Consider the following 27,613-nt stretch of genomic DNA (forward strand, 5'->3'; position numbering starts at 1 on the left):
AAGTAGGAGTACATATTAAGATGCAAGAATTTTGCACAATTGAACATAAGAAGCCTGCAAGCAAAGTATACAAACCTCCTGATTCTGAAAATATTACGGTTTATGATACACATAACATAAATATTTTCATTAAAAAATTAATAAAATGGCTCCTAGAACTTCCCCTATAGCTTTCTATCAGTAAAACCACAAAAATGCCTCTTCGTCTAAGCCAGTTTGCAATAAGCTTTCCACAAATATATTTTGGGGGAAAAAATCCAAAACTACACTGCAAATGCCCTCCAAAAAGATCTCTAGCTCAGTCATGTTGAAGCTGGAGGGGAAGAAATGGGCTTGATAAAGTACGAATCTACTGCAGATAACAGAGAAGGTACTCCACTGCATAAGGCAAGCCCTCGGTAGCTGTGCCTCTGGGAGGCCCCGTAAGCCGTGATTTGCATACACATTCTTCTCACTAACAGCTGGGCTAGCTTCGACAGACTCTGGGCTGCAAAAAGGGCCAACAGCAGAACCCATCAGTAGAGGAAGTGGGTCTTTCCCCCCCACAATTAGCCAGATATCAGAGCTCTCTCGTAATGCTAAACCATTATCTAGCCAAGAATGGACACACCTTGGGGAGAACGGAGGGATGAAAGCTATGGCATAAGGAGGGAGAAAAGGCTCAGGACTGGCATATGGTTTCAAAGTTGGTCTTCAGTAAGAAACAATGGGAGCAGAAAGGGTACTTGTATACCAATCTTTGAATTACTTGTTAGCTACTTATACATTGCATCGAAGGTGAATTTTTGAATTATTCCTCATCTACTTGACTTATTTTGTAATCACAGCTCTGAGTCCAGTCAGGTTACAAAGTTTATCAACCTCTGATTTAGCTGAATATCCCTTCCAGGTCACAAAAATCTTCTTATTGCTTCTCCTTAATGCACACACGCATCTAGATACAGTTTCTTAGTGACAGAAAACTGAGTTAAAGTTGGCAAGAATAGACCTGAATATTTCATTTAGTAAATCTGCAATGTGTGGAGTATCAGCTCCTCACACTATCATGTGAGGAGCAGCATACCTATAATCTTACCACTGGAGAGAAAACAGCAGGTTTCTACCACAAGAGGGCAGAAAAAAAGCACTTTAAAATGTACAAAACTAGCGGTTAGTGAAAAGCTATGGGAGTCCTTGTTGCAGAAAAGGAAGCAGGAAAAGCTTTATATGAGGAAGCCAAAGCTGGGAGCCAGAAGGAGAGCTGCTCTCTATGGAGGATGGGAGGGAGAGGAAGAGAGAAGACTAAGAAGAGGGAGAAGAGCCAATGCTGCAAGCACACATTGGGACGTGAAGTCCAGAAAACGTCCTTTCTGCAACCACAGTACGTTTTCAAAGGCTATTCCTATGAAGAAGAGAGCTATAATTATACCACAGTTGTTTACTTGAAATCCTTTCCCTCTGCAAAATCTCAGCATCATTTTTACCTGTAATCATTGCTTTAGTAAATCAAGGCAGATATGCCTTTAAAGCCACTGATAAATCGTATACAATGCTTTGTTCTGAGGCTCTCTGACTTACTTGACAGAAGGAACCTACCCAATTACAGGCCTTTGATTGTTTTATCTATATTCATATTTCTAATGCCCAGACATTATGCTAGAATAATAACTTGTCCTGTTTTCCAAACTGTTTCTATTTGTCTAAAAATAATTAGTGGATCATGGCAGAATGAAGAATTATAGGCTGGACACTACACCAACAAGGATATGAAGTTTAGTGCCACAGAGTAAAAACAATGGCGACTACTATTTGTAGTTGTTAACCTCCATATTCCCAAGGAAGAGGATAGGAGGTATAAATAGAGAACGGCTTTCTCAGGCCTCTATATCAGAAGACAAGATGCAAAACCACTGCAACTGGCAGTTATCATGAAATGCGGCCTCATATGCTCTTGAGCACAGCCCAGGAGAAAACACAGCAAACAAAATGAATCGGTATGCAAAAGCCCCTATGACAACAGCAACAACCAGTGTTAATTCAATCTCTGAGCTGGGAAGAAAGATGCGTATCTGAGCTAAATCTAGCATCAATCAGTAATAGCCTCAGTCGGGATTCTAAATGGATTTTTTTTTTCTGCTGAGCACACAACTGGAGCTGCATTGGTTAAGTCTTTCTTTCTTAACTATGCTTATCAGATTCAGGCTATGAAAACAAACCAGAAACAATGTCCGCTCATACTTTGCATCCACTAAAAAGAAGCAAGGAAAAAGAAAGCTCTGTATATGCAGGGGCCTCAAAGCCTAGCAGAGAGAGAGAGCACGAGGGGGGGGATGGGGGGAGCGAGTGAGGGGAAAGAGAGAGAGAGAAGGGGGAAGGGAGAGAGAGGCACTATATACACCTAAGGATTAGTACGCCTTGAGTTCAGACTGTAAAATAAATGGCCTAAACAGGATGTCTGGCTTTCTAAGTTAGACTGCTCACCCTAGTGTTACAAATTGAGGAAGACAAGCCTAAGAACATAGAACGTCCATCTCATTTGTGGCCCTCCTCTTTCCTATGGACACTTCATTTGTGTTCCTCCACCAGAGGATGTTCTTGGCAAGCCACTTAAATAATCCTCCCTGAGGAAAAGAACGCTACACTAAAAAAGATGAAAATCCATGTAACAGTTTGAGATAGGCAAGAGGTCTGAGGCCTAAAAGATCCTCCTTAACCACATCATACAGCCGTCTGTATCAGCAGCACCCATGCAACAGGAAAATAAGGGTACTGCCAGGGCTCATTTCTTGCAAGACTCCTATCAACCAAGGCATGTGACGCAACAGAATGAGAATTAAAGACCTTTGGGAAAGCAGTATTCTAGCCAAGTGCTTTTCCTTGAATGTAGTTTGGAGGATGGAGAACAGCTTCTCCTTGGTGTTTCATCTTGATCTAACTTGTATAGGATAAACCCATAAACCAGAGGCAGTATCTGTTGCAAAGCTAAATGCTTTCTATTATCCCAGGCTCACCAGAATAGCCAAGATCTGAACACCAAGTTCTGATTCCATACCCTCCACATTTTCAGACAAGGAAGCACTTACTCAGATCCAGCAGCCATATCTGAATAAGATGTATCTGGTGTAGTGACTCCCAGAGGGATTGCAATGCTCATGACGTTTGTCAGGGATCACGGAGTCCAAAGGGTAGTGACTGGCAGCTCCAAGGGCGGGAGCAGCCGCAAAGCCTCGGCCAACACGTCACGGACATGGGTAAACCTGCCAAAGGAAAAAGAAACAATGCACTGCACTTGTGTTCTTCACAGCCACAGCCATATGATTTATCCTGCAAATCATGCTGAAGTTGAGTGAAGAGTAAGAGTGAAACAGGAAGTAGTAATTTCAAATGAGGCATGTTGTCTCTTGCCTGACAATCACGCTTACATAATTTTCACTCTAATATGGCCACCAATTTCATACCCAGATTTTCATAATGCCTCAGAAGAGAATGCTGAGCAGAATAAAAAGCTTGAATGCCTATCTTGCAAATGTCAGCCGTGTTGGAAGAGAAGTAAACACTCCCGAGGTGAAAATGACAACGGTATATGTTTCCACAGCATAATTGTTAGAAAAAAACTGTAATTATTTCAATTGGAAAAAAGCACAAACAGATATCAAGAAAGGAATTACGGTAACTTCCATTTTTCATGTATGCTGCTGAGAAAAGCAGCAATAAATACACAGAATTTAAATATGGCATGAAATATTTTAGGCCAATGGAGAAAAAAAGAAACATATGTATGAAAGAGGAAAACGGTATGTTGCAAATGGTAGTAAATGAATTCAATCTCTCTGCACCTGCCTCTAAAGACCTGGGGGGGGGGGGTGGCGCTGGACAAGCAAGGAGAGGTATCTTTTTCTACCTTTCAAGTGCAACTACAGCATGAACCCTGTTCGGAAGGGCTAGCATGGCTATGGCAGACCTCTGAACGCTTGTGGCAATGATTCATTCCAGAATGGCAACATGAATGCATGGATTAAAGCAGTTGCACTGAAGTCATTTGTAATGTTGCTGATTCAAAAATTACATTGGCTGCATTGCTTCAACTTGTTTTGTCAAGCTACTTTTTTCCCTAAGATAATCGTGCAAATAATTAGTAATTAGCAAAATGTCTACCCCTCTAAATAGCCTTTCAAGTATTTCCCTATCTCTACCATCTGCCAATATGCAAGGCTAACGTGTGATACGAGCAACAGAAATTTCTCTTCTGTCCTGGAATAGATGACAGCATTTCCTTCCAGCTCTGTACAGCCATTTGCACAAGAAGTCAGGCTCTGAATTCTTTAATGATTCCTGAGATAAATGTTGAAAGCTGGAACTTCAAACACATCCCATTTCTCAGCAAGCAAGACACGTCAGACAGAGTATCTCTTATCTGATAGGTCAGCCTAGAAAAGGCTGTTATTTGTTTCTTCTCAGTGAGGGTGGAGACATAAGATCACATCAGCCTGCTAAGAGGGCTGGGAATTCCCTTCAGGACATTTCTGCACAGTTGAGAGCTATCTGCAGCCATAAAAGGAACACCCATGCTCAGGGGCTACATTAGACACTGTTAATATTTCTGAAAAGGAAGTATTTAAGTGGGGCATTAGGGGTATATTTGTAAATATGTACACTTTTACATGAGAAAGCAGGTAAGGCTGCAGATTCTTCCTGAAAACTCTCTGTACATCACTAAAACTGTAAACGTGAACTATACTAGTACTCTTGAGAAAAATGCTACCTCATGTATACTACGGGAAAACGGTGTGAAACCCCTAATTAAATATTTCCTTCAAGATTTGGAAAACAGCCTAAATATGGTGTCCTCAAAAGGTATCTTTGCAACTCTCGAGAGAATTGGCTACCACCTGATACAAAGGCCTGCTATTATCATCCAGAAATTATCAACTAAATTCATGAAAGGAAGGAAAGATATCAAGTTCACACTTCAGGAACAAATGAAATGTATAATATTGTATCATATGGACTTTTGAAAGCAATGAGAGTCAAATCAATCTACATCCCTGGTCAATCTGGAATTCCAATAATCTACAATGTATTAAATCCAACATCAAAAATAAACAACTCAGCATGAAGAAAGGCTCAGACAATACAAAGGATAAAGGAGAGAAAAACAAAAGAGGTCTTGGTTAAGTAAATATCAACAACATTTTCTGGCTCTTGCAGATAGAATGCTGCAGAAGATATCCTTGAAATATTCAGTGTTAGACTGACTGGTATAGCCCAACTGGGATTTAGCAGAAAGCTTTACCTACTCTGCAAAATCAAATTATACAACAACATGGATAGCAGTCTCAGCCAGGCTGGGGATGTATAGGCCACTGATTTGTATAGAAAAAGGTAGCATTAATATGTTCTGAACAGAAGTGGCCCATATAAATGGACTTTCCATTAACCAGGTAAACAAATACCAAATCTAAAGCTGCCACAGTGTTCAAGATGTAAAACCAACAGAATAGCGTGATCTTTGTTTCAACCTTTATTCTCCATTGGGGGGCAAGACGAAGAGCTGGCTGAAGTGTTTTGTGTATAAAAACAATAAGACAATGAAGCTGGGTGCCCCTTTGCCTAGAATAGTCTGAGTTCAAACCAAAAGAGCTGCTCTGTGGGGGATTAATCCCTTTTGCAGAATCCCACAAGCTGTATCTCTGAATTTTCAAAAAGAAGGGGGCTGGGCTTTCAGCACAGATTGAGCCCCAGACAGGACAACAGAAGGATGCCCAGTCATTAGTATTCTCTCGTGTCTACATAATACACCAAGCACAAAGCACTATGTTCCTTAGAAATGTTTAATGTCCAACAAAGGGTGATAACATCCATCTTTTTAAAAAAATCCAAAAAGGGCATCTTTCCTTTAAACCTCTAGGCTGCCTATCACAAGGCCCAGAATATGACATGGATCCTGATGTATTTTCTCCTGATCAACAACAAAATGACTTGGGGAAAAAAAATTCTAATATGGATCTCATTTCATCACTTGCCATTATCTGCAAAAGCCTTATAATGCGGAGGGCTTGTCAACTAACATAATTTGATGTAGAGAGCAATCTTAAAGTCTACGTGAAGAATGAATCATCAAAAAACACAGGTCTTACCACATGGCCATTTACTTTCTCATGAAAGGAAAAACTGAGTCCATCCAAAAGATGTTGTCATGAAAAGCCATTGGGTGATATGTCATGTATTTTTTAAATATTTTTGTGTTGAGCTTGTGATTTCAAAGATGTGTACAGCTTTCCTGGCAATAATATGGAAGTGATTTATCTACTTCTGAGAGTTTTTTCAACTTCCCAATTCAGCAGGCAGGCTTGGGATTTCTTGCATGTTTCCATTCCCTTCTTAGGTTTTTAAGGCCAATTAATATTATTTGGTAGATTAAGCCCATTAAGTTATCAAACATGAATTAATGAAACGTAAATGTGTAATATATTCAAAACAAACTCTTCCTCAACATTTTTACAGCTAATATCCGTATTCAATGCTATCATGTAAAATAACCAATTACTTATTTTAGTTTTCAAGCGTTATGCATCTTTCTGCAGTAAAATTAAACCAAGGAAGTTTACAAAATCACAGATTTGTAAATATTCAAAAGTCAAAAAGCCATCATCCTAATTTTTACATCATGCTCAACAATAGTTAAGTCAATCAATTAGATCCTTGGTGTTACATTCTGGAGAACATTCTTTTATAAAAATACAGCGTTAAGATGCCTCATATTGGCATACTTACTAGTTCTAGGCCACTTCCATTAACAATATTTGAGGCTGGTAGACACATCTGGAAAATATTACGCTGAAGATGCAATTTTTATCCTATAACCCACAAAACTCCCACGAATACATTTCAGGGATAAACTGGGCCTCTCAGAATATTACTACTTTGTACTTTTTCAGTTGATGAAATACTATCAAAAAACCAAGTTTCATTGCAGTTAATTCAACTTTAGTGTTTTTTAGGTAGATATTATTCCTTTGGGCATTTGGTCACCTAATAGTAGTTGTGGAAGAATCAACTAATGGTTCAAATCAATTTTTATAATCAAATGGAAGAATTGATGATAAAGATATTTTTTCATACAATTCTAAATGATGATATATTAAAAAAAAATTGGGGAAGGTTTTGACAGTGAGAATGGTAGTCACAAATCATATACTACTTTCACAGCTTGAACCAGACTTTATTATCTACTTTTTCTCCTTAAAATTATGATGTCACTCTTCAAAATCCTTCAAGTAAACAATTTCTAGTTTTTGTTTCTAAATCTTATGCAAGGATTTTTCCCTAGCCATGCCTCAGCCTACTTCCTGTTTTCGTGTCCCTACTTTCATTCAGAATTTCTTGTATGCACTGTGCATATGAATACTTTTTCTCTTATTTTTTCCTTTTCTCGATACTCCCTTTGCTAATTAAACAACATTTCTCTTCTTCATACATCTTATAAGAATACCATGATATATTGTCACCCCAAACTGAAAATTTGGTCCATGGGAATTTTGTTGCTATGGCATAAAGTAAAAACTAAATGGGAGAAAGCCTTGATATAAATATCATACAACCAGAAGCATTTGTGCATTCATAATTTGTGCAGAAATTGGAGGCCTAATTCAATATCAACCAATAACTAAAAAGTCTGAAATATTATAGAGTATTTAAATACTAAAGCAGTAAAACTAATCAGAAAACAAGGTAGCAAATATGTGAATTAAAATCTGTGGTGTTTCTCGTTTTAAAATTAAATACTGGAATTTAATTTCTTTTCCTCATACAATTTGATCCTAATTTATATTATGGATGTCAAATCTTTTAATATATTGCAGAGCTATAGCTGCCATAATCTCTGATTAATAAATTGGACTTCATAGGGATTGGAGTCCAACAACATCTGTAGGTTCATATGTAACCTACCCCTAAAACACATTGTGAAGAACTATGGATTTTTTAAAAACATCTACTTCAAATGCAATCAATGCAAATTATCTGCTTATTTTTTCAAGCACAAAATTCCCCCTTATAGTTTGCTTTTAAATAAATAAAAACTAGCACTTGGGGGGGCCTTTTGATTTTAAATTTATGATCCAATATAGAGACAATTATCTTTTTAGATGGGAGAAATCTGATATTATACTATTTTCACTGCATTATTTAGCTCAATATTATTGTCTGCTCACCAAGAATACAAGGATGCTGTATATTTTAAAATTATATTAGTCTTGAATGTTCCAGCAAGATAAATGATTTGTTGAAACTTGTAGAGATTTTTTTAAAGAATGCATGTTCAATTATTTAGAATCTCAAAGCTATGCTTATCAGGACAGGTCCACATAGCACAATTACTGTGCAGGTATGTGTTAAAAATATCAATACTGAACATGGCAGTCTACTCAAGTAAACTAGCAATAGCATTTGTAGACTTATATTGCTTCACAGTGCGTGACAGTCCTCTCTAAGTGGTTTACAGAGTCAGTATATTGCCCCCAATAATCTGTCATTTTACTGACCTTGGAAGGATGGAAGGCTGAGTCAACCTTGAGTCTGGTTAGATGCAAACTGCCAGCAGTCAGCAGAAGTAGCCTGCATTACTGCATTCTAACCACTGTACCACCCTGGCTCTACCCACCTTCTGCAAAATATTTACTGTAGAGAAATCACTAATAGATAATATTCTCAGCTTGTTGGATGTTAATTTAAGATGGAGAAATACCCAAGGATTGTTCTGCTTCAGCATTTAGAACCACAAGTGAATGTTTCTCCATGTCATGTTCCATTACTGTTTCCTAAATTGCTCCACCCAATGCTTCCATATATATCTTTAGCTCTCCGGGTCTAACAAAGTCTCTCATTGGATACAAAGATCTCTATAACTATATAGAAAGACTTTCAGAGAGAAGTAATCTACAGATAAATATGTATAAATGCACAAATGTAAAATTCTACACTTAGAAAACATGGGCTCAATGAACAGGTACATGGTATTGGATACCTGGTTGTCAATGGTTCTTCTAAAAAGGTTCTTGAAGTAGACATTATTTACGAGTAGACTGAAAACCACCATCTATGATAAATTTGCATAAAAAGAGGCAACATTAATTTTAGACTTATAAACATAAGGATGGGGGAGTTAACAAAGCAAGGCAACTCTGTTATGCATGTATATGGAGTCAGCTGAGAGCAGATTTCAAAGCAGCTGCGTGATCCTGGGAAAAAGATGAGACTGGCTTAATAACCCCAAAAGTGATGCTTCACTTGTGTTCCCATTTACTCTACAATACCTCCTTCCAAGTATCTGCACTGTGCTAATAGTTCTGAGATCCTGTGTTAGTCAGATTCCATTACTAGTGTTATGTTCACTTCTGGATACCACAAACTTCAGTCACCTTGACACAAGCTCAGGACTGAGCAATGAAGATGATTCGGGAAAAGAGATAAAAGTCTTATGAAAAGAGTTGGGTCATGATCTGTTCTATATCATTCCAGAGAGAAGGCAGGAGATAATGGCTTAAAGTTATGGAATGACAGTCTGGTTGAATATGTGTGGGGGGGGGGGGGGAGGGGGCTCTTAAAGCAAAACAAAAAAACCAGAAAAAACATACCCAGTGAGGGGGTTGATCTTCCACTGACGTTGGTTTATTTGAGAGTAAGGGTTTATTTGAGAGTAAGGATTTATAGCGGGGTAGTCAACCTTTTTATACCTACCGCCCACTTTTGTATCTGTTAGTAGTAAAATTTTCTGACCGCCCACCGGTTCCACAGTAATGGTGATTTATAAAGTAGGGAAGTAACTTTACTTTATAAAATTTATAAAGCAGAGTTACGGCAAACACCTACCGCCCACCATGAAAGCTGGAACGCCCACTAGTGGGCGGTAGGGACCAGGTTGACTACCACTGATTTATAGTAAACAGCTTTAATAACTGTCTCCAAATATTAGGAATCTAATATACTGCAAAGGGAAACTTATTCCTTCAACAGGGCTCTACTTCTCTACTCTTGTTTCTTTCAGTCCCTTGCAGGATTTCAATTTTGCTCCTGAGAGTTGGGGTATCTTCCAGAGCATTTTGAGGGAGATGTAGAACTCTGCAGAGAAATCACTGCTCTCATTTGACTTGATGAGGAAAGCCTCCAAGTTGAAAAAGTTTGTGCAATAATTGAATAGACATTTGAAGAAGTTGTCCAACTTAGTCTAGTGTTAATTGTGTAAACATATTCTGCATAATTATCATGGAAAAAAAAACCAGAAACATAACTGGTTATATAAAGCAGTGATTTTCTACAAGGTATAAAAGCTTTTTCAGTTCTAATAGTTCTGCAAAATCAATAGAAGAAACAGTTATTTGGACGTAAAGTTTAGATTCTTCGTCAAATCACTTCTGAAATGTGATACTGAAAATTGTATGGAAGCACACAAGGCAGCAAGACTGGGGGGGGGGGGACAAGAAAAAAATCAAAATAATGAATACTGTGTCAGTAAACAAGCAAACAATATTGTATTTATTTGTATCCCACCTTCATTATTCAGGAACAGAACAAGAAATAGCAATAGCACTTATATACTGCTTCACAGTGCTTTCCAGCCCTCTCTAAGTGGTTTATAGAGTCAGCCTATTGCTCCCAACAATCTGGTTCCTCAATTTACCCACCTTGGAAGGACAGAAAGCTGAGTCAACCTTGAGCCTGGTGAGATTCGGTCTGCCAAACTGCTGGCAATCAGTGATCAGCAGAAGTACTGCATTCTAACCACTGCGCCACCGCAGCTCATAAGTCAAGTTGCAAGCATACCTAATGTTCCTCCTGCTATTGTCCTCACAACAACCACCTTAGGTGAGTTGGATTGCGAAACTGACTGACCCAAAGTCACCAGCCCACACACTAAATTTAATGAGAATGAAAATTAGAGCAACTAGTTATTTTAGACACAGCTCAGACTAAATCCAAGACATGTTCAATCAGCTTTTAACAAGAACAGTCCATATACAGGTAGCCCTTACAACTGTTTAGTGACTGAAATTACAATGGCATCGACTTATGAGCATTTTCATATTACAACGTTGCAACATCCCCATGGTCACAGGATCAACTTTTGGATGCTTGGGAACTCAACTCATACATATTTATATTGATGGTTACAGTATCCCAGGATCACGCAACTAACTTTGCAACTTTCTGACAAGCCAAGTCAATGGGGAAGCCAGATGCACTTAACAACTGTGTTACTAACTTAACAACTGCAGTGATTTTCTTAATAACTGTGACAAGATCATAAAATGGGACAAAACTTACTTAACTTACTACTTAGGAAGACATTTGGAATACATAGAGCAATGACACTATGAGTCTGAGGTAGATATCTGGCAATCATAGCTTTACAGTTCATTCATAATTGTTTAGATATTCAAGATTGCTTGCCAATAAAGGAATGAAACAAACTAGGGTTAACTAGGGTTAAAAAATAGACCATGTTTAGAAGAACCTATAAAAACGACTGAGCAACTTAAATATTAAAGACTGAGCTGAAATGGATGCTTGAGGACCACAACTAATTCACCTATTTGAGCTCCATCCTTAATATACAGAATACAGTACTATTTTTTCTACAGTATCATCTACAATTTAACCAGCTGTATCAGAACTGAAAAATATAATTAATTTCCTTAAAAAATCACATCGACGAAGAATGGTATTGGTTAAGCTACTGGGTGTTTTTTTGCTTTTTTGTGTATAATGTTAAAATATTTACAGATTCTGCATATTTGTGCCATTTATAAAATGAAAACTGTAATGCTTAAATTGTAAAAATTCCTGTGTTTAATCTTTTAGGTTAAAAAAAATCAGATAAACAAATAAAAGGTTTTCATTAACCCCTGGATTTTAAGTAATGGACCATGTAGTTTGGCTGGCATCAGGAGTCAGCAATTTGTCCATTTTGTCTGGCAATATTACAACTAATTTTCCCAAGGAATAAAAGTCACAAATTATTATTGAGTAACATCACAATTATTTTGAAGTTCTTTTTTAAAATCCAAATATGATTGAAAACACTGAAATATGTTGCTTTTTGTATAATACATTCTACTACAGAGAAAAATGCATGAGGCTAAAAGCAAGAAATGTAGGTCCCTGCTTTACTATTACTTTTGCAAATATGAATTCCTTAAAAATCAGCAACATAAAATGAATTTGAGATAAAAACCATGCAACAGCCTGGGCTGTACGGAAATGCTGCAGTAAGCCCTGACTGAAAGCCAAGTTCTTATTAGCACCCACAAGATGTAGTGGACGTAGCAAATTATTAGATATAATGGCACCAACCATAATGTAGACACATATTCTATGTCCTCTACAGGACTGACTGGTTGCTGGATGGGAAAGGAAAAGGCTCTACATCTATTAGTCTGGCTTTGGATTTTTCATATTCAAGGACATCATGTGACAGGCATACTGGTTGCTTGGCCACTCCCAGAAAAGGCAAACAAAACAGCTCCGGAATAAATTCCAGCAGGGATTTCAAAGGCAGACATTGCATCAGCCAGGTGTACAGGAGCGCTGGGATTTGAAGTCACAAGTGCATATGATCCCAATTGAGAGTCTCTCAGAGTGAGGTCTCTTTCCGAAGTCCTGTGGGAAGGAGGAGCAGGAAGGGGGAGGACCTGCTTCAGCGACAGAACAGGCCGCATCTGCTTCGTGGAGCCTTTGTACAGTGCTCCGGACCCTGGCTGCTCTCCCAGGGATGATGCAATCCCGAGGAACAAGGTCTGCGCCAGAGAAAAGAATTCACAGCCGATGCAGATGGCAAGTCAGCCAAAGAATCTCTGATGACAACATGCCTGAGCCAATCGAAAAACAGCACCCTCCCTTCCCCACATTACCCCACCCCAACATTTGGTAGAGGACGGAATCCCACATTTCATGTCATCAAGCCGTGACTGAGGGAAGACCACAGAGGGAGGGGAAGTAGAAAAATTATCCTGTCTTTAAAACCGTTTTCTACCTCCCAAAGGAAAGGAATATTGTAGAAACAGGCAATTTGGGGTGGGAAATGCCCAATCGCTGGTTCCCTTTATCATTTTGCTGCCAGCACAAATCTCCCTAAACACGCACACAGCGGCACTGCTGTGACTGGCTGCCTTGCGCCCATTCTCGGAAATCATGCAGAGACACAGGCATTGGGAACCATAGCAACACGACACAGTGTTGCAATTATGAAGCGGTAGCAGCTACTCCATATGTAAAGTTCAGTCCCTGCTTCCATTATAAGGCTGGTTCTTGGTAAAAAAAAGTTAGCTACAAGCATTCCTTTAGCTTGGCCAGACTGATGGGTGTATATTCTGCAGATTTCAGAGGCAAGAAAAAGCATGGCCAAACAGACATACTTAACCTTAGTCTCCCACATTACTTGTCCTGGTCTCACATGCCTTTCAAAGACTTATGTTGATATCGTGTATACATAAAGTAGTGCCTGGTTCTTAGAGTCAGCTTACTGCATCCCCTCCCTCCTTTTTTTCTCACAAAAGCTCCAGGAGGTAATCTGGAGTGAGAGAGCACGTCTGGCCATAGATACTAAGTGACCTTGTGTGGCTGACAGCATACTAAGAACCAGGCTCTCAATGCCTGTACCACCCGAGGAGACCATGCTTAGCTTCAGAAGCCAGCCACAGCCGGATGTCACTTGCTGAGACTGTTCAGTACACCTAGAAAGACTAGAGAGGAAGTGACCCCGAGGATGAGGTGATGTAAAACAAAATTAAATGCTTAGCTCTGGGGAAATTTTCTACAGGGTCACTCTTATTGTGCTGCCTAGCATGTTTTAATGATAGGAACACTTTCTCTCACCAGATAGTTTGGTTTCCATTCTTCGTGGAGTTGAATGGAGATTATGTTGTTGATGAATCAACGTCTAAGCATTACGTTCTGGTCAAAACTATTTGAAAGTTTAATAGAAGGGATGTGCACACACATGCATGCAAAGTCAGCTACTTCTAAAATAACCACATAAGCTTTGCAAATGACACGAGAGGGCTATTTCAACAATTCAAAAAGAGGTGCTTTGTATGAGCCTAGGTAAGTGTAAATCATCCATTTGGAAGTCTATTTCATTGAATTTTGCTTTGAAATAATAAGAACTTGTTCTTTTAGGCAAGTTTTAAGCACTGATGATGTTTGTATGTGGTTAATACAACAATGCAATTACTTACAATACTGTATTACTATATAACCAAGCACAACGAAACTGCTCAAATCACATACTAGCATTTGGGAACATTTTGAAACAAATTTTCAAAGGACTTTTAAACAAAGGTTTGGAAGGCATGGAAGAAATGTTCCTATCCAAATAAAAACAATTTCTTTAAAAAAATACAAGGGGTTGTACAAGAAAACTTCCCTGTAGTGAACCCAAGCAGAGATGGGGAATCTGATTCTCCAGATGTTGCCATTACTAAACTATCAGAGCCCTGAATCATCTTAGTCCTGTTCCCACAGTGACCAACCAACTGCACTAGGAAGCCCACAAGTCTCCCGGAAAATAATCTTCAGAGATGGTTGTATTGCCATCTCTAGGTTAATAGCTGTTGATCATGATCAGCTTCCTTCAACAATGTCTATGTATGTTGAAGAGCATAAAGTAACATCTATTGCAGTGGTCCCCAACCTTTTGGGCACCAGGGTCTGATTCCATGGAGAGAGGTTTTTCTGCGGACCGGAGGGAGCATGGTTTCTGCGGATGGGGCTTCAGTTTGTTTGCCCGGTTTCTGGCATGTCGCAGCTCAGTGTCTGTCCATGGACCGTGGGTTGGGGACCCTAATCTATAGGGTACGCCTTCCTCATGTCTGGATGGAGCCAAAACCTACATTAGGGCTAGAATATAAACAAGAGACAAATCTTCTGTGCTGCTAAAACATCAACTACTATACATATCCCTTAAGTATTAGAATTGTATATCACTTTTTCCTTGCAATCAGATTTTTATAAATATTTTAATGTTTAGGAACGATATCATTAATAGACATTATCCTCATAAAAAGTGATTTGGAAAAGTATCACAATGCAATTTTAGATAGTCCAGGTTCTGGATTATTGAGATTCAAACTTCTGAATGTAAGTTGAAAAGAATAACTGAATTATGTTTATATTAGTTATTAGAGTAAGATGCTGTCAAAATATTTCACTACAGAACATTAAAATATTTAGTGATTAATCATATGGAACAGCAATTGGATCATCTGCAAAACAGCCATGCTTTGATGTAGCTTCTTTGTTCTCTCAAAAGTCAGCAGTAATTTATCTACAATAAAAATTAAGTAGAATGGGCCTAGTTTCAAGACATGTACTTTACAGAATTTGAAAAATTTATAATTAATGGAAACAGAAAATGGGATAATTAATGAAACAATAAACAAAAGGACTGTGAGATATTGATAGCTGAAGTTTATATGAAAAAGAGAATAGGTGGTATGTGGCTAAACAGGTAGGAGATCTTATACATGTAAGAAAAGTTTATTCTCAGAATTTGGAGCTGAAGAGTGAAGCATGGCTACAGCTGTGGCAGAACTGACCATAAAAGGGAACATGAGAGATAACTGGTTCTAACAATGGCTGGACAAAATGCTTTTTTCCTAAACCTATTGAGAATTTAGTATTGCTGTCTCAAGATCTTCAGCTGCTAGATAAAAAAGGAGTCAAGTTTAAGCTCAGAATATTTAGGCTACCATCTAAGGGTCAAATTCCACTAAACAATATGGTGGCACCAATCTAAATGCAAACAGAGGCACAAAGGAGACAGAAGCAAAAGAATCCTTGGAGGTCATATATCCTTTTACCATAACTGTGTCTCAATTGCTTTCTTGGAATATGGACAGACCTAGGCTAATCTATGTGACTATTTATTTGTTAAATTCATACAGACTAAGTACACAGTTAACTGCTGAAGGAGTAACTATTGATAGCACTATTAGAACTTCTCACCGTTAACAGTGGTCTAAGCAAAATATTTAATTTTAATAAGAAAAGCTCTTTTGAATCAGACTGAATACTATCTAGTCAAGCATTTTGTTTCCCACTATGATAAATCAAATCCTTTTGGAAAAACAAGACAGCAAAGCCCTTTAGGGTTGCTTCTTTCCCAACAAATACCATTCAGGACTATGCTAACAGCAGAGGAAATACGGATAAGGATACTTATCATAGTAGCCTCAACAACTTTATTTTCTATAATATTCTACAAATTATCTACAACTATAATATTCAAACAGATTTAACTTTATTCATTCAACTTTATTTTCCATAAAATTGTGTCTAATCCCAGTTTAAAACCATCTAAACATCTTCTACATTTCATAGATGTATTTTCATTTGTCTGTTGCCGTTCAATCTTTTAGTTTACTGTGGATTCCAATGTAATAAAAGATATACAAGTTCACATTTTAAAATATTTAAATATCATTTGATTATTTAGTATCTTGACCCCAAGTTATGTCACTGATCATGTTTATTCAAATTGAACTAACATCACTCTGAAATGTTGAATGCAATGCAATACTGTACATTTTTAAAAAACTAGTTTTTTGCTTATACCAACATTTTTAAATATATAATTAAGGAAGGCAATTTCATAATTGAATAGTTGTTTCACTCACTTTCAAAATAAATTGTTCATTATAGTGTAGAAACTTAAGCCAAAGGAAAGAGGCTGCCTCTGCCTGTACTAAAGACAGACTTTTTAGCTGACTGATGTTCTTTCTTAACTATATTTGGTATTATATATATAATATATGTATGTATGTGTGTGTGTGTGTGTGGGGTGTATATGACTTTTTACACCCCCCGGTATGCCCAAATATGGGAGGAAGATCACTACTCCATTCTCTGTCCTTCGCCTCGTCACAAGAGATCATCCAGGCAGAAACCCAATATTTTTACTGTTGCCTTTTTGTTACATTTTGTTGTATTTGTGCCGATAGTCTCCCTTTATTTATCAGCACAAATACAACACACACACACACACACACACACACACACACACATATATATATATATATATATAAATCATAGAACAAATCACATCTCTAAATAGTAACTGGGTTCAAGTTTCATATTAAGGCAGCTTAACAATGGTTTGATGAATATGTCACAATTAGCTGAGTTCACAAAAACACTAGGCTGTAAACTGCATTAAAGCAAATCATGTTTAATCTTAATGAGTGAACACAGCTTGAGGTTGTTTTGGGCATTTGTTACTCAGATTCTTCCCCTTTTTAAAACTTTAATAAATAGTATGATCATAATTCAGTCTTCTACTGTCATTCATATACCAGTCCATTTACATAATAGCCAACAGAATTGAAACTTGTAATACCATACAAATACATACAATTGTAACAGCAAAAGGGTGAATTTTACTTTAAGAAACAAAGCTAATTTCTGCATTCATAGCTAAGATTGATCACACAAATGTCTTTCATGTTTTCTAAATGGAAGTATTCTGTTCCCTGAAATGAATGCTTTTTTCCCTGGGAAGGAAGAGCTGCCACACTTGTACTTTAGTTGCTGCACAAGTACTGATTGTAAGGCAGCCAATGAACCTTTCCCCAGCACTTCCTAGTCTACTTCCTTACTTATTCAGACGGCTTCATTGACTGGGCCCACATCTACTCAAAATGCCCAAGGGGATATAAATCTCCAATATGCATTTTTAAAACCTGCACGGAAGACAACTATCTTCACCAAGCTTAATTATTGCATATCCCCCCTAAAAAAAATACAGAACATCTAATGTTTACTTTTGTCAAAAGCTTGTTGGGGGAGTTATATGGCTCTTCATCTGTACCTTCTAAATCCATGATGGCGAGGCTATGGCACACGTGCCAGAGGTGGCACACAGCAAGCTGTTGCCGCAGTTCAGCTCCGCCGCGCATACATGTACGCCTCTCGCCAACCAGCTGGTCTTCAGGTCTCTGCCGCGGATGCGCGGAGGGCAGAGGGGCACACGGGGTGGGGCACGTGCAGAGTGAACTTGTGTGGGCCGCATGCGCATTGCATTTTGGGGGGTTGGGCATGCACATTGGGCACTCGGTCCAGAAAAGATTAACCATCACTGTCCTAGATCATTGTAAGTATTCCTTGCAATACCACTTGTAGCTCTTTAATGGATTGAATGATCAATGCAGTAAGCAAGCAGTAAAAGCCATCTGGTTCATTTTTCGTAAGAATATCAATTCATATTCAGTTACAAATACTCATAGAAAAATGCTTTTTGACTGAGTAGAATTGCAGCCTTTATAGCTGTAAGTTAAAATTAAACAACATATAGGCCATAACAAATTAAATATATACAACAGGTTAAAAAATGTGACTTTTGAGAGAAATGTACAGTATGCGAAAAATTTACTAGGCCAAATCTTTATCACCTCTTAATGTGAACAGTACCTTATTGAAAATAAAAACTATTAAAGGGTGGAATGAAACCTATATCTGTACAAACAACCTGTCTTACTCTCTCATCCCAGTTTAAATCTTCCATTCCTTTATCCATTCTTTGCATCTGATGAAGCTTATGCAGTTTAATAAAATCTGTAATCAGAATAGATGCTACTATATTCATTCTGATTTTTATTTCTGGGAATTAACATGAGTTTCCTTCTGCAGTAACAATTCTGTTTAATTCCCAACCATAAATAACTAATATAATTGATACATTGATGCATTTGTGTGCAAAGAAGTTGCTTTTTGGGATGTTTATGCAGTTAAGTATCTTCAATAATGAATAAAGCAAGTAGTGAAATAGATCCTGGTGCAAAAATCTTAGGTAACATTTGTTTTATCTTTTATAATGACTTTACTGACTAATTTTCTTAAAAGCAAGTTACATCTGACACTAATTTTAAATAAAGAACTAATTTAATATCTTACAAGTTACGACTAAAGCCTAGACAAGATTTGAATATGAAACACCAAATGTTAAGCAAATGGTTGGTTTTGCTTGAGAAATATGAGCCTACATGTCCCAGCATGCAATGAGTTTTAAGGTGGAGTTCAACATGCTTGGATTTGTAGTGTTCATTAGCCAAAAATGCACAGGGAAAACAAGCTACTACAGATCTTCTATAACCATCATTTTCATTTAATCTTGTTGAAATTGACCCATTTATAGCGTGGATGAAGATTTCTCCCATCCACATCCATCATCGGGTGATAAGGCCTCAAGCCTGTCATATAGCAGAGGCTAATATTTCATATCTTAGGCATCATTCCCCACTAACCAGAAGCATGAGGATAAAATACAAAAAAAAGTGTAGTCAAAAACATCTGGACAGCAGAAAGTTGTTGATTAATATAGACATATTTCAATATCTTTATTACAGAACAAATGAGGTTATACTTAAAATTCTTCCACTTGTATGCATGGTAACTAATTTTCTCATACATACTGAAAAATAAGCCATATAAACAATGTATTCACATCATGTTAATAGAACGAATAGTTTTTCACTTACAGCAAAGAGTTCAAAATCTTAATTTCATTTACTAGCACTCAACACAAAAGAAAACTCTATCTGACCTGTACAGTGTAAGTAAGACAATTCAACCATTTTTTAGAAACGGGGGCTTGCTCAGCATATTAAAGCTAACCAAGCAAGAAACCGGAATAGCTTGACCAGAGCCTGTAGCATTCCAGCAAACAGGAAATGTTGACTAACAACTACATAAACCAACTGATAGAAACCTTTGTTTGAAAATGTATTTGTTTTAGCTACCCTACTTAAATGATAACAAATAAGTTAGGAATAAGTTTAAGCTAATTTGAAATAAATTATTTTTTAATAAAAATAAGCTATCCAAAACATCAGCAATACTACCTGTAGTTAAATATAATTACTAAATGAAATAAAGCATGATACTAAGAAACTACTGTTTCCCCGAAAATAAGACAGGGTCTTATTTTCTTTTTATCCACAAAATATGGCTTGGGCCTTATTATCAAGGGAGGGTTTATTGTTTTGGGGTTGCCGGGCAGCTGCTCTCTTGCGAGCAGGCTCCCAAAGAGCTGGGCATAGCCTCAGAGGCGAACGGCTGTGTTACGCTGTTGCAGCAATGCAACACAACAGCCATGAGGTTGTGAGTCGGCTGCCGGCAGAGCATACTCCCAGAGCGTAGAGCATACGCCCAGAGCGGCTACTGCTGGAAGACTCCATTTGGAAGCTGCCGAAAAAGCCATGCTGGGATGGCGGCGGCGCCATTGCTCTGGCTCTGCAGGGAGAGCTGGGCTGGGGCATCGTGAGGCTGGGAGGCGCACAAGTGGGAGCCGCTTGGGCAACCCCCTTCTCCAGTCGTGCAGAGCGCCATTCACTGGTATTTTCAAAGGCGCCAAGACGCAAGAGACGGGCAGCGGCAAAGAGGCGCTCACATGGCTTGGCGATATCCCTAGGTCAGTGAATGGCAGTGAATTCAAAGTGAGAATTACAAGGTACACTACATTACAATGATGGAAAGGCAACATAAATTGTCATAAGTCATTCAGGAAACATAGCAAGAATTTTGAGATCGGAAGGAAATAACAAAGTTGTGACCATTTTTGACAAAGAACAAAGGAACTGACTAGTATTCACTTAACAGCTTGCTTCTCAAAAACAATTTAATAGATGATAGAATAAGGCATATTTCTCGGACTTTTGTCCCAAGTTATCACACGTGATTTATATGTAAGACACCAAGTTATAATATAGGTAATATATAGATATACAAACTTTGTATTAGACAGAGAATATATGTGAGAGTATGACAATGCAAATTAAAGTGTTCATTCGCTTATTCTAAAGTCACTTGCTTAGTCGTCCTATTCTCTATGTATATAGTTTAAAATAAAAATTTCTAAACATCAATTTATATTAGGTAAAAAGTTTACCAAAATGTTTTCCCATAACTTGAAAGACTGGCTATCTAATTTCAAATTACCTTGATTTGCATGGCATGTAGGAAAGCTCAGTTTAGGCTAAATATGACTGATTTATGGCTAAAAGCCACCATTTTAATCTGCTTTTTCCTGAAATTGTTTTCAAGGCACAAAATCAATTCCAACAGACCCTGAGGTTTATAAGAATTGTATTTTTAAATTTATTAATTTTAGACTTCTTATCCCACTTATTTTTTATATATAACTTAAAGCAACAAACATATAATACTTTCCTCCTTTTCCTCACAACAACCTTGTGCAGTGAGTTTGGCTGAGAGAGAATGGCTGGCCCAAGGTCACCCAGTTGACTTCCATGTGTAAGACAAAACTAAAACTCATATTATCCTGGTTTTTAGCCTGATGCCATTAGACTGAATTGGCTATTTTTGCATAAATAAAATAAGTTAGATTTTAAACACAAGATAAATGTTTTAATAACTTCTAAACATTTCCCTTTAAATGTTCAATTATTTAGTTCAGCTGTCTTTCTATTCATAGTATGAGTTTTTAGTGAGAGCAATCAGTCAGAGGTTTACTTTTAAGCTACAAGTTTCTTTTTAAAATATTTTTTCAGTATGAATCATTGGAACAGAAAACTGGAACAAATTTAATCTCTGGGGAAATAATATGAATGTACAAGCCTTCAGCACAATGCATTGGTAAAAGAAGGGCATCTATGAAAATTTTAAATCATGAAAAAAATAACTTGAATATTCTGCATTATTTGGCTATATTTAAAAGTAGACTAATATTCTTAGCAATTTAGTAAAGTCCTACCCTTAGGCTGAGTCCAGTGGAACAAACATTACTTCTGAATACTGTTAATGGGAATCCTCTACAGTAGAAAAATGTCAAACTTCATTTATGTGACGTGAAGGCTATTCATCTAACTACCAAAAGGCTTCAAATGTTCAAAAGGCAAGTTATATATTCCGAAGTATGGGAAAGCCTTCTGTTTTCAGCCACCTACATATATAGAAATATATATTCAAGCTCTATAGTCAAATCAGATTTAGTTATTTTCAAATTTGCTATGAGATCTTTGATAATAACGCTCCATCTTTGCAGTGAAACCAACAACTAGAAAATATAAAAGATGCCCATTCCTTTGGCAGAAATATCACAAAAGCAGACAGGAATAGTCTCCATTAAGAATATTATATCAAGCAATATACCAAGATATAGGTTCTCTGTATACTTACATCTAGATGCAAATTAGTCTCAAAAATGCAATCCAAAATTTCAGTAGCTCTGCTTGCAAGTACTCAAAATTAGCTTCTTAACTTAGTTCTAAAAAAGTTTAGGTCACATGATCTTGTTAATGTAGACAGCCCTGATGAAGAAACTAAAAATGTGATAACTATAGTAGTTAAAGTATGTTTCTGTTTTTTAAGGCAAACAAATTTAAGCTGGCAACCATTTTAAGTTAAAGTATTTAATAGTTACTTGAGATATTCATTTAGTTTATTCCAGTTTATATTTTATATTTTGTAAATCTTTTTCCCCCATTAGATATACAGGTGAGTTGCAATCAACTCTCCAGCTTTAAGAAATATTCCAAAACAGTACTACTGTTACTATTCTAGTTCTATATTCTACAGATATTCACATATCTGTAATGTGAATTACACATTATTATTCTATATTCACATTACAGCAATGTGCTCTGGATAACAAGAGTAGTTTTCCAGAATTATCTTTAATATAAATCAGATACGCTAGCATGGTGAAGATATAGTTGGCTATATAAGCTTGATAAATAAATATCTTTCCAATTTTCCAAATCCTGTGCATTTCATTCAGTTCTTCATTCCTTCACATTAGGAGAGAAATGATTAAATCATTTCTACCATCTTAATTTTTGTAAACATGATTAGAAGTTCCAAAACAATGCATTGCCATAGTTTCAAACTTCCTCAAAGTTTAAGGATTTATTAAGGACATACACAGCCTCTTGGACAAGTTGGTACACTTGAAATGCAGTGAGTGTTCTTACAAAATGGCTGCTATGTGAGTTTCCCAGTTTACAAATGATAGTCAAGGAAGGTGTCTGGCTCTCAAATCCTCACATTTTTAGGGAAGGAAAACTGGTGAAACTGCTGTCAACTACTTTTCCGAGTCCCCAAGGATACAAATTGTTTTTTAAAACAAAGCTTTAGGTTGAAGCCATCCTCCATTTCAAATTTCTAAGGAAGCCTCAGCCATTCTTTGAAGTAAATATCAAGTTAAAGATTTTATGTTTTGCTTTGCAGAAAGAAGCTGTAGCAGGGGACTAGGCAGGCACTAGGGATGAGTCAGTGGCCACTTTGGTATCAATGGGCATCAGGCTGCCTCCCTTCGTTAAGAGCCCCATCAACTAAGCTTATAATCTCATGTTTCATTTAATATTTTCATTGTGGTTCCTGTGATTTCAGGAAAGAAAGGTAATTCAATTTTAAATGACAAGAGAGATGCAGTTCAATCAGTATAGTTTTCTTAGTAAACTGCTAATTAGTGACCATGCTGACAAAAACCAAGAATGTTCATTATGATTAAAAATAGCAATACCTTATAACAGGGATATTAAACTCATGGACTAAATTCTTCACCCAATCCCAGGGAATCATTCCACAACTGTATCATCCAAGTATTTATCCACCTGAATCACAGACTCATTGTTCCTTCCTTGCATGTCTTTTTGCTTTTTACATTTTTAAAGACCAAGTATAATATCTAAACATAAAGCTATCTTCCATTACAAAAGCAAACTAGAAACAAAGCGCTGAATGATAAACATAGGAGACAAAACTCCCTACTGAATGTATTGATACTTGCTAGTTGAGGAGGTTAACATGAAGATAAGGCAAGAAGAGTATGATATAATACTGTAGCCCTGAAATTAGCTGAATGGTTTCTTTGAAATGGTTAATAGTTTTAAACTGAAGACCTCTAAAAGTTAAGGCTTCATTTCTATTGGCTGTCATTTACTGTACCTTATCTTTATAAGTGTGCTAAAATCAAGATGCTGATTAGAGGAAAGTTATGCTATAAGTACGGTAGTTCTAGTTTCAATTTGAACAGAACATGGAGCCACTCACTACATTTCAATAGAATTTACAAATAAAACAAAACTGAGCACCAATTTAAATTCTGCACACTGCCATTTTAAAGGCTGAAACTGTTGTGGAGAACAGAATGGAGATATGTATTTCTGCTACTATGCTTTATAGTTTTCCGTTTTCTCAACCACTTAAGAAGTTACTTCCAAAAAAACACTGATATCATTACTGCCTGCAGGCACCCTCCCTTACACCATTCCTACGATGAAAATCAGGCCTGTGTTTTACCATTTAACTGCCACTTCGGCACTATGCCTCCTGATAGACCAAGCAGGCCACCAAGTATCAAGGAAGGATCTAAATTCCCTTAGCAACTATCAGAGCTTTCTTAGGAAAATCCACTCTACCTTATTTGTCTCTGGAATGAAACTAGGATAAATATCACAATTTTGAGACTTTTGTATAGTAAGTCTACAAGATTTTGAAACTGGACAGTAACATTAAGTACCAGAAAGATACTATAACCATTGTTTTGTACTTATGAGATAAGGAGATCAGATATAAAACCTGGCTTAAGCAATTCAGCATATATTTCTTGTCTAGCTAGGTAGGTAGGTGTAATTCCCCTTCACATTCATGAGACTACGTTCTTATGATATTTGGAAGGGCAAGATGTGCCATATTTTGGCTGCACATGCCATGAATGGAAAATCTTCTCAGTGCAAGACTTATGTCTGCTGTACACACCCATTACACAAAGCAGAAATTCCTCTCAATAAGGCAAGTGAGGCCCAGGCAAAGCAAGGGGAGGAAAGAGACCTACAAACAATAAGGAAAGCATCTGGCTCTCTGTTTACTGGAGGGAGGGTAAAGTCAGAGAGAGACTGCAGCTACAGGGACTGCATCTCTCTCACTTTAGGAATAGAGTATCTGATAAATTCTCACGATCTTGGATCTTGCAAATGAGAGAGAGGATATGTCTTGATTTCTAAACGACATCCAAATGAAATTCAGGAAAAAATATTTGTGCAGAGTAGGAAAAGGCATTTTCTGGTTCCGAATTTCATGCCCTAATGAAGAATCCCTTTTCAGTATGTGAACCAGCCATCTCCTAAGTGCAGCACTAATGGAGGTTTTGCTGTTGTCCTTCCCTAGAGACAGCAGCCAACACTGTTGAAGCTTCTCACGTAGCAACCAAAGCTCCAGAGCCAACATTAGCTGCTTGTCACTGCCTTGAACACACACCCACAGGACACAAGGCAAAACACCCTCCTCAGTCACCTCTGTGCTGTAAGAGACAGCTGCAAAACCTACTTCCTAGGCGAGCTGTGTTCGTGTGTGGGAGGGGCAGTGTCTGATGTCACCTTCATAGGTGAAAAGGGATAATCCTACACACCATTAAGGAAGTAATACAACTTTGTCTTCCCGTGACCCATATCCACAGTCCCCCACAGAAGGCTCAGTTAGAAAACATTTCTGCAAGCCAAAACAGATATTTGTAAAAAAAATTGGAACTGCAGCCTCATCCCCCTCCAAAACAAAATCATATATTCTACTGTTCTGCACCTCTGCCTATGAACCTAAAATACTACCAGGGAAAGAATTTGCAGGAGGCCCTGCAAGGGCTATTATTTAAAGAAGGAAACTCAGTAGTATTTCTCTTCTTTATTGCAAAGATCTCACTAAACAGGGGGTGTGAGAGAGCTACTTCTTTGGTACAGGAACCCCCCCCCAATTAATTGTATGCACCAAAATGTCTCACAGCAATGCATTTCTTAAAAGATTCTGCCTTCACAACCCCCTTCCCTCAAAACAAAATCCTCTTCCTCCAATTCAAAAAAAAAGGACTCCTCACAAACACAAGACAGCTCTGTTTCAAGTCCTAAGCGCTGGTGGCACGAAGGACAACTGTTGGGAGACTAGGGGCTCCTACGACCTTGCTCCAGCACTATTGCTGTGTTTACAAGGGAACCAGAGTTGCCAGTTAAAAAAGTGCTGGGATCCAGACGTGCCAACCGAAAGCACAGCTTCCGTAAAAAAAAGAAACACTGTACACGTATACACACAAACACACGGGACAAACGACGAAAATCAGGCCACATATTCGGCTTCGAACAGCAGGGGGGAATAAAGAAAGAAGGGGAAAGGAAGAGAGAGAAAGGGTCGATTAAAGTGCTCCACCATGGCTTACACGAGCACCATGAGAAAGCAGAAAATGCAGGTCAAACACCTCCTCCCCATTGCCTGAAGGAGCCAGCAAGTCAGAAGCAGACAGCGAGGAGAGGGAGGGAGGGAGGGGGGAAGGAAGGAGCAGCTCAGGGGAAGCTGTTTCAGCACATGGAGGAGGAGGAGGAGGAAAGGAACGAGGGGAGGCAGCGGTGAACTCGCCCAGGAGTAACACACACACACACACACCACACACACAGACACTCTCTCTTTCCTGGCACCAGCTGCTTGGAAGCAGGAGCCCCCCAACTCCCCTCCCTTCGTCCCAAACGAAGAATTTCCCACGTTTCCCTCCCCTCAAGATCTCCCCCATATAATGCGTGTGATCGGACTGGCTGGTTCCCACCGGCTGCACCCAAGTCTGGGAACCGAGATACCCTACATACACAGTGCCTGCACTGGGATCCCTTCACCCGCCCTCCCTCCTTCCTTCCTCCCCACCCCCCCACGTTCTCCTTCCCTCCATACAACCAACCACCCCCACAGCCACACACGCCCTTTCCACCAACCAGCTCCATCAGCCACCCCGCTCCCCAAAATCAAGACAGGTGGAGGTGGTGTGGGAGGGGGAGGGGAAAAGAGCAAGACTGCCTGCCATAATGCAATGTGTATATGTGTGTGTGTGTGTATTCTCATCCCCAGCCCCAGAGGGAAGATGGGGGGATGGGTGGTAGCAAAACGGAAAGCAGCCCTACCTTCGCCCCCCTCCCCTCCCCGACTTCCCTCCGTGCGGGGCTCGGCGGGGATTCCCCTCCAGCTTTCCTCTCTTCTCCCCCCACACCTTATCCCCTCACACCCCTCTCTCTCTCTTGCACTCAGACGCCTCCCAGGCTAGGGAGACGCAGGGATATGGGAGGCAGACCTCGGTTTTCCTCCTCTTCTTGCTTCCCTCCACATAAAATGCAAGGGGGGGCTCCATTTCCCCTGGAAAAACGACTCTTTTTAATACTTGGCTCCCCACCCACCCCCTCCACCCCTACCACACGTACCCTTCCTCAAGCGGGGATTCCTGGGGTTGGAAGCTGAGGAAGGAAGGCGGGAGGCAGGGTGCGTGAGAGAAGCGGCCGGAGGGCTTGGAAGAGAGGAGAGAACCCGCAAAAAAAAGCCCCCTCTAAGTTTTCCCGCCCCTCCCCCTCCACGTCCCCCTTCTCCCAACAGTGGCCCTTCGGCCCACAGGCACCTTTCTCTTCTTCAATTGCTTTGGCTGACCTGTCCGGCCCGTTGCTCGGGCCCCCGGCGTTAGGCCCTGCTCGGCGCCACGGCGTTTCCTAGAGAGGTGGCCGGACCGAAAGCCTCAGCTCCACAGAGCAACAGCTACGGGAGCCCCTCCCCCTCCGCGGCAACAGTGAGCAGCCAACAGCTCCTCCTCAGCAGGCCGGGCGGA

The 27,613-nt window shown here is 38.8% G+C and overlaps 1 long non-coding RNA gene across 1 annotated transcript; it reads right to left on the reverse strand.

Annotated features, from left to right (window-relative positions):
* Window positions 1-384: 384 nt before the first annotated feature.
* Window positions 385-27,613, reverse strand: LOC116503144. Its single transcript, XR_004254659.1, has 3 exons — window positions 27,439-27,613; window positions 3,063-3,236; window positions 385-487 (listed from the first exon to the last, which is right to left on the reverse strand). It is a non-coding gene; the product is annotated as an uncharacterized LOC116503144 (long non-coding RNA).

This window comes from Thamnophis elegans, chromosome 2 (genome assembly GCF_009769535.1).
Source record: "Thamnophis elegans isolate rThaEle1 chromosome 2, rThaEle1.pri, whole genome shotgun sequence".
Taxonomy (NCBI): domain Eukaryota; kingdom Metazoa; phylum Chordata; class Lepidosauria; order Squamata; family Colubridae; genus Thamnophis; species Thamnophis elegans.